This window comes from Euprymna scolopes, chromosome 4 (genome assembly GCF_053919585.1).
Source record: "Euprymna scolopes isolate OS-2025 chromosome 4, ASM5391958v1, whole genome shotgun sequence".
Taxonomy (NCBI): domain Eukaryota; kingdom Metazoa; phylum Mollusca; class Cephalopoda; order Sepiida; family Sepiolidae; genus Euprymna; species Euprymna scolopes.
In genome coordinates, this window is record NC_136485.1 from 3,716,118 (window position 1) to 3,725,602 (window position 9,485).

Consider the following 9,485-nt stretch of genomic DNA (forward strand, 5'->3'; position numbering starts at 1 on the left):
AAAGGCATTTATATTTACAACAACACAAAATACATAAAGAACAAAGGTTGTAGTACTTAACGCCAAGCTAGTACCTTTCGGTATATTTATTCCTTTCTGGAAGTTTCATATATTGTTTATGCGTAAGTTCCTACCATATTAATGTTGTATATTCATCTAATAAGGGGGAACGTCGTGTGATCGTCTAGTGATCCAGTCTATTTGTTCATATGCCGTTGTGTGTGTGCGTATGTGTGTGTGTGTGTGTGTGTGTGTGTGTGTGGTACATGTATTTTTGGACATACCTTCATGCGTCGTGGATGTTGGTCTACCTGGAATCATCTCGTGTCTTGGAAGGGAGACGGGAACCGATTTTGGACGGAGATTCATTCACTCCAAGACAAGGAATTGGTTTTATAGTTTCTTATTCACCTTCCAGATGTCAACCGCAGAAGGATGGAAGTGAATCTCTTGCTTACGTGGTACACGTCAGCGTCCCCCGCCCCAGTGAAGGGGAGGGAACGACTGTTAAGCCGTCCGTCGCCTTCTGTCTAAACCCAATCTCTCCGATTCATCTAACCTGATCACGTGACTCACACGCATCCGATCAGCTGACCCTCACTTCCGGTCAACGTGTCTACAATATAGTTTACTCATCTTCCTCTCTCTCTCTCTCTCTCTCTCTCTCTCTCTCTCTCTCGATCCATTCTCTAACATTAACACCTATATTTCTACCTATTTCCATTTTGCACACATATTTAGTGAAATGTTGGAATCAGCATATCACGCTATAAGCAGGAAATGTTGATCCTTTATTTTCAATTTTTCCTGGAATTTAAATATTTAGTATTATTTAGTATTATTTAATATTATTTAATATTAAATAAATAAAAATCATTTACGATTACTATAACAACATGCTGCAATTTAATTGTATGAATATGCATTTAAATGCATGTGTTTTATATTTCTATTAATCAAACCATCAACTATCATGCTTCCAGAACTGTCAATGCGTTTTAACTATGTACAAGCCATAATGTTGTCGTTACTCTCATTTATATCTACGAAAATTCTCTCACTTGTGCACTGTGACTTGACAGTCCTGATAAGCCAGACGAAAAGAAATAACTTCAGGTATGCATTAAATTTTGTTGACGATTAGTCGGGTTTAATCATGGTTTATTTCTTAAAAAAACAAATTTGACACTATTCTCGCTACTAAGAAATATTTAGCTGACATCCCCGTATGTATGCGCTCAGACAATGGAACTGAATTTATTAGTAAAGACTTTGAACTTCTAATAATTAACCATCGTATTTAACAGAGGAAATCAGCTTCTTATTCCTCATTTCAAAATTGCAACGCTGAAAGAGCATGGCGGACCCTTTTCGATATGGCAAGATGTCTATTTATCGAATCAAAATTAGCCATAGTTTATGGACGTACGCTTTATTATGATATAGAAATAGATCGTTCAATAAAAGATTGGGCAAGATCCCGTATGAAGCATCTTGCGATGTAAAACCAAAATTGAACCGAACGCATAGATTTGGTTCAAATTGCTTTGCATTCATAGAAAATCCCCGTCACTAAATATTAAAATCGAAAAGTTTTCATAGCTTACGATAAAAACCAAAATGCCATAAAAAAGATTAGAGCTGTAAATTTAAATGACGAACCAGTGGTCGAAAAACGTGAGGAAATATTACCTTGTATTTTCATCAATCACAACGAAAATATAAATACTGACGACAATTGTAGTAAAACTACTGACATAAATATTTACCCGACACGTCGATACCCGATAACGGATCGAAAAAAGCTGAAACGCTACAACGCTACGCAATGGATTATTGTTACTCGTTGAAAAGCGCACCAGAAAGTTATATTGAGGCGATTAAATCAGAAAATCACCAAGAATGGAAAAGAAAGCTATGAAATCCAAATTAAAAGCTTTATCTGAAAATAATACATATGAAATGGTGGCGAAACCAAAGGATAAGAATATAATTTCTCCTCGCTAGTTTTCTCCAAAAAAAATCCCACTTTCTGGCAGCGAAACTTTTAAAGCAAGATTTGTTGCTAAAAGGTTTTTCCCAAATTTTCTGGAGTCGAATATTTTGCCACATTCTCACCAACGACAAATTTAACGACAATTAAAATTTTATTGCAACTTGCCGTTAAATACAATTAACAATACATCAAATGGATGTTTAAAAAATGCTTATTTAAATGCTTTGATTGACTGAGATTTGTATTTATTCCCCTCGCCCCCCGCGCGAGATTTAAAATGAAAAATAAAAATTTCATATGGAAACTGAATAAATCACTGTATGGTCTAAAACAAAGCACTCACAATTGGAATTTAACACTTCATAATTATTTAATAAAACAAGAATTCAGTCGATGTCCCGTAGACGCGTGTATATCTACCAAAAATATAATAAATTGTTGATTTTGGTTTTTTGAGTTGACGATATATTACTCGTCTCAAATTGTGACAACACTTTAAAAGATGTTAAAAATATATTAAATAAAAAAATTTAAATGGCCGACCTTGAACGATTATCATGGTTCCTCGGTATAAAGTTTACCTATGAAGATGAAACTATAACAATGAACCAATCACAACTTGGATGTCTTCAAATCCAACATAAACAAATTCCTGATGAACCGCCCCCTTTAAGTAAGACACTCTATCAAATCTCCAATACTAATGATTACTACAATACTGTCTCATTGATTACTGTACACGCAATAACCCTTATCCCTGAGTGGCCTCTGGGCCTTGATAAGTGGTGACCCCATGTAAAAAAAATCACGTTGCATTGAGAAACTCCTGCTGAAGTTTGGAATGCGAGATTGCAAATTACGTATAACTCCCGTTGAGATTGATATAAATCAGAATATAGAGACCGAAACTAAATTAATAGACGATCGATTGTGCAGAAAAATTATTGGAAGCCTAATTTATTTGATGACCGCCACTAGGTTTAATATATGTTACACTGTAACAAAGCTATCTCAAAACTTATCAAACGCGACAATTAAGGACTTAACTCGTGCAAAACAAGTCTTTTGTTATCTAAAAGGAACTTGGGAACAATCTGTAGTATTTGAAAAGTCTACATATCCCCTAAATTTAGAAGGATTTTCAGATTCAGATTGGGGTAACTCTGAGGATCGAAAAAGTATAACGAGATACTGTTTTAGACTGTCAAAGACTGGCCCTATGATTCCTGGAAAACTAAAAAAACACCAAATTGTTGCCGTTTCTATAAGTAGGGCAGTGTTTGTTTTCTATATGTCAGCCAGAGATTATTGCACTTACGCACGCAGCACAGAAAGCAATTTTTAAATACCCTTCTAAAGTCTATTTTAAAACCAAAGCTAAGTAAAAAAAAAAACAATAGTAATTCATTGTGACAACTAGAGTAGTAACTTATTAGCAAATAATTCTATGATTCATCAAAAGCCGAAGCATATTGATATCAGATATCATTTCATAAGCGATGAAATAAGTAAAAAATCTATTACTCTTAAGTATATAACATCTGAGAATAATATAGCCGACATTTTTACGAAATTTATAAAACAGATAGAATTAAAACTTTTTACCGCTGAACTATTTGGAATTAAATCATGATTAAATCTATTTTCAGAAACCCAAAAATGAGAAGTCGAAACAACAACAACAACAACAACAACAACAACAACGACGACGACGACAACAACAACAACAACAACAATACCGTTTTTTTCTTGTCTTCCTAACCAAATTAACAAACTAAAATATTTAACAGAATCTTTCGAGTTCTTGTTTAACAAAAAAAAATTGTATGTATATTTGAAAAGTATGTATATCTGTATGTATTTGTGTGTGTATATATACATATATATATATATATTTAAAGTATCTATATCTGTATGTACTTTTCATATATATATATATATATATATATATATATATATATATATATATATATATATATATATATATTTGAAAAGTATGTATATCTTGTGGTTTGAGTTGACCCCCTTTGCAAATTGGCTGTTTGGAGAAATGGAAAACTAGATGGCTCTGGTTGATAGTCAATTTGCATACGTGGAGAAATGGGCAGCATATAAACGGTACTTTTTTTTTTAATCAGGTGTGAAGAGCGCAGAGAGTGAAACGACGGTTGGAAGAAGTGACGGCGAATTCTTTTTGTGACGGTGAATTATTTTTGGACGTTGAAGAGCTCGACCTTTTGGAAGGAACAGCTGTGTCTTATATAATTTTTTGAAAGAAAGAGGGGGATGTTATAACCTGGCTGACCAAGGTTAAACTTGTCGCTAAGTTGCGGGACATCGCGGATGTAGCCAGCTTGATACCGCTGTATCTTGATGGTGATGCTCTGGCCCTATATCTGGAGATGCGGGAGGAGGATCGACTGTCTGTTGACGCCATTGAGGAAAAGTGGAAGGAAGCATTTACCGAAGGACCGTTTGTGGCATATGGCAAACTAAGCCGTATGGTGTGGACCGGAGAGTCTGTCGATGTTTACGCCAACAATATCATGAGGTTGACAGGACTAGCAGGATTCAATGGAGGAGGCCGTCGACAGATGGTTAAGATGGCCTTTATCAATGCCTTCCCGGGCCATATTTCTATAGTTCTGCAGAAACTGCCCGGTGTAAATACTATGGAGGTGGCGAAGTTGATTACACAGGTTAGGGTGCTGGCCAAGAAAAAAGAGAGTGAGCAGGGAACCGTAGCTGTCGCTCAACGAAGCAAACTGCAGCAGGAAACTGAAGGACGAAAAGCAGAGAGGACTGTGGCAGAGACCCAGGTTCTCTGGCAGATGCTACCGATGCCAAGGCCCCTATATGGCGAGGGAGTGCAGGGAGCCAAAGCCAGAAGTCACGTGTTACCGCTGTGGGGAAGTCGGCCACATCAGCAGATTCTGTTCCCAGGGAAACGAACAGGGGGAAGCCACTGCGCCGGTGGCTACCCCACTTATTCGATGAAGGCGCTTCAGGGTATGTCACCACAAGTAGAGGTGACCCTAAATGGACGAAGTGCAAAAGCCCTTGTCGACACGGGCTGTACTTCAACAAGTGTCACCAAAGACATGGTTGACACATGCAATGGAACCAGCAACATTACGGCAGTTGACGGCAGAGAGGTGAAGTGCAATGGCACAAGTATCGTTCGGTTGATGGTACGTGGGATGTCACTAACAATCCAGGCGATTGTTATTAACAAAATTGTCACGGGTGTCCATGTGGTGCTAGGGATGGACGCAATTGCTCGACTAGGGGGCGTTACGGTATATAGGAACTCCGTGAGATTTGGAGGACATCAAGAGGCTGCAGGTGTGCAATTCGAAAAAGGTGTCACAGGAACGGCCGGGTTAGACAAAAGTTGCACGATAGAGGACCAAGATTTCTCTGCACACTTTGATGGTAAGAAATCGACAGTCAAGTGGGCATGGAAGGGTGAACCTCCCATACTGAACAACAGAGTGGAATGCTACGAGCATACATTGCGAGGAGGCACAAGAGTTGAATTTGAGAAGGAGGTGGACCGATGGATCTTAGAGGGGATTTTAAGACCATGGACGGAGAAGGCGGAAGGTGTGCTGCCGAAAATGGCCGTTGTTCAGCCCACAAAACAAAAAGTTCGGCCAGTACTGGACTTAAGGGAGCTGAACGTACATGTTGCATGTCACACGGGAGGCGATGTGATGGACGTGTGCGGAGAGACCATGCGAGAGTGGAGGCAGATTCAGAAGGCTGCGACGATTGTGGATGTAAAATCTGCATACCTACAGATCCACATTTCACAGGAATTCTGGAAATACCAGCTGGTCAGATACAAGGGCCGAACGTACTGCCTGACTAGGTTGGGTTTTGGCCTGAATTCTGCACCAAAAATCCTGGCAGCGATCCTCAAAACGGTGCTAAGCAAGGAGGACGCAGTCAGAAGAGCCACCAGTTCCTACATTGATGATATTTTGGTGGATGAGACGGTAACAACTGCGGAGGACGTAGTAAAACATCTTTTTTTTTTACACAGTGATCACCACTTATCAAGGCCCGGAAGCCACTCAAGGATAAGGGTTATTGCAAGTACATTACGTTAGTGTGGAGATTTGATGAAGTGTTTACTTAAGGGGGCGGTTCGTTAGGAATTTGTTAACGTTGGACTTGAAGACATCCAAGTTGTAGTCCGGTGGGAAGCAGGCACACGAAACAGAGTTCCATAGGCGTGCAGTTCTAAGAAAGAAGCTTTGTTCATGGAATTCGCTTTTTGATTAAGGCACAGATATAGAGTGGGGAAATTTTTCACAGTGGATTCAGCTAGACGGGTGTTTTTCGTGAAAGATTGGCGAGGGGGGACCAGAGATTGGAGTTCAGACGAGCACTTGCCATGGAAATAACGATAAAACAAGGATAGGCTCGCAACGTCTCTTCTGTGGGAGAGAGGTTGCATGGTAGAGAAAAGGGCATCCCCCACTAAGCCACGAAGTCTATTTTGTACTCTGTCAAGGCAGGATAGGCTGTTTTTAGCAGCTCCTGCCCAGATATGGCAACAGTATTCCATCCTTGGACGTACTTGGCTTTTATATAGGTAGAGAATTGCATCAGTAGTGAGATATCTTCTGGAGCGGTAGGATCCCACCATCTTTCCAGCGACCTTGGCAATAGACTTGATGTACGTGTTCCATTTCAGATCAGGAGTAAAGGTCAAGCCCAGAAGCTTGTCAAAACACGGGGCCTCACCCAGATGAGAGCCATCCATCAGAATTGATGCCAGATGGGGATCAGAGCGTTATTACATCTAGGGATTTCTACTCTCTTTTGAACCATGTCTAAAAGGGAGAAACAAGTAGCAAATGCCCAATGTGGTAACAATACTCCATACATGGGCGAACGGTGGCCATAGAGGATACTCTCAGGAGTAAGTAAATACTATCACTATAGAGAGAGCCCAACTTCTTTGCAGCAGCTTTGTCAATGCCTTCAATGTATCAGTTCCAACTCTTGTTCTCTGTGAACGTTAAGCCGATGAGTTTGAACGAAGTACTTTCATTCGACAACAGACTTGAGGTCTTCCTCTAGAGTTTCCACCGTTGCTTTGGATACGCGTACATTCGTTTTCTACTCATGTATATTATAGAGCGTAGTGTCGTCAGCAAATATACCATCTCAGAGACAATTTTATCAGGCATGTCGTTTATAAATATCTAGAATATTAAAGGTCCAAAAATCGACCCCTGAGATACACAATATACATTTTTCACGCACACGATGAAATCTACAACTCAAACACAAAGGAACACTTTGTATGAGGTGCATACGTGATGTTGTTATTTCATGTTCCGTTCTTAAAATTGCTCAGTTTTATGCACTATTGCTTTAAATCAATGAAGGGAAACGCTGTAACGTAATTTCTTCTTTTAAAGTTTATTTTCTTTATGGAATATACTTCCAAAATAAACTATTGGAGTCTTTAAAAAAATAATAGAAATATTATTTTTTATTAAAAAAAAACAGTGTTTACAAAGTGTCGGCGCGCCTTCCTACAGCCATTTTGTTTACGTGTTTTTCAATTTTTTCATTTTAAAAATCTATCAAAATTTTCTATTGGTTCAATTTTTACGATATTTTCAGGTTCAATGTAAAATTTTATGCTCTTTCCAATAAACCGAATATAATATTCTAGACAAGGGTTCTTTTTTTTTCATTCACCTGCCGATTTTAAAATGTCTATTAAAATGAAAATAATCATTTTTCTCATCTCAAATTTATATATCATAAATTGAAGATAAAAGATCAATAAATAAAATAAGCTAATTTAAAACAAAAAATACAGTTATTTGCAAATTTACTTGTAAAGTCCAAAGTTTAAAACATTTTTAAAAAAATAACACGTTGATTTTTTTTTATTGAAACCTTATAATCTTCTTATAATCTTCTTATAATCTTCTTATAATCTTCTTATATTGCACAGAAAGATTCCTTTTATTACAAAAATTATTTCTATTTCATTCGATGTTTTGTTTTGTTTTTTTTAGATATTAAAAAAAAATTCACTCCATAAAGTGGAAATAAAATATAGTTAATCAAAAACTCATGTATTTCTTTGAGAAAAGAAATAAATTCTTTGACTGTTTTTTTTAAGGCAAAAAAAAATGTGACTAGTTTCCAGTGATTTTTTGGCATTTATGTATACATATATTTTATCGAAGCAAGTTAAAATACGTTGATTTTCTTTGAATCTTTTTAAAGAAAACCGATTAAAAAAAAAACAAATATTGCATAATTTGCTATTAAACCTGTATTTTTTTTAATTTGGTCTTTACTCCTTTAATTGAAAAAAAAATAGGGTTTGAATTACATTTTTCACGTAATTATAAGCTTCGAAAGATAGTAAGTTGAATTATTAAAGTTAGTATCATCATTTTTAATGGCCGCTTCTAATACACCTAGTACAGTACTGTACCCGAATACCAATTCCTGATGAAGAAAAAAGAACTATTGCCTTTCGATGTTTTTACCAGCTCTAATCAGTGGCAAATCCGGCATTTCCTTTTGTAACGAAAAATGAATAAAATTTGTATCGAATTTTAGAAGTAGAGCTGTGGGGGTCGTCAGGCATTTTTAGGAACTAACTTCCTCCACAAATAAATAAAAATAAAAAGAAGAAGACTTGCATGCAAAACAAACGGAGGTTTATTCACAGAAACCAACCATTAACAAATAAAATATAATTCTTTTTATAATGAGTTCAGACGTCCTTTTTAAGTGTTTTTTAAGTATAAAAAAAGGAGAATGTCTTTTTTTGTTGAACTGTTCAATTGTTAAACATGTTAAGAGAGGCAATAGGTAATGTTCGCCTGTGAAATTGTATGAAGCGCGCGGAGCGGTGAAAATGGAAGAGTGATTGTAACAAGCGTGGAACGTCCGAATGAAAATACAGTTGAGAGAGAGATTTGATGTTCGTGTGTGCTTAAATACTATTTGGACCGGCTCCAGCGAGCTTAAGAAGAAAAGTTTAGAAATATGTCCTTGGAGAAATCCCATTGGACAGAAACATCACGTGGGGTGCTCTGTACTACGTCCGCTCATTTTGAGTCGATTTAATATATAAGGCCACGCCGGAATTTGCGTGGGAGTTATTTTTTTATTTTTCACGCGCCAACATAATCATAATCATACTACGCGCCTAAATTGTATTTATTTGTCTAACAATTTTAAATCCGAATCTTAACCGTGTCAACTGGCACAATACTCCCCCCAGATTGAAAAAAGAAAAAAACATTTTTTTTTTAATATGTAATGTATTCCTTGAAATGTTTCGGCCAGTGGACTTTCCTACCTGTTTTGTCGTAGGTTTGATGTTCCCGTCGTTTGCTGCTGGATTCCCATGTTCTAAGGGAATTTGTTCTGGTGGGGAAACTGTCTGAGGGTATTCCTCAATGTATGCTGGTTTAATTCGGTCGATCGCGATGTT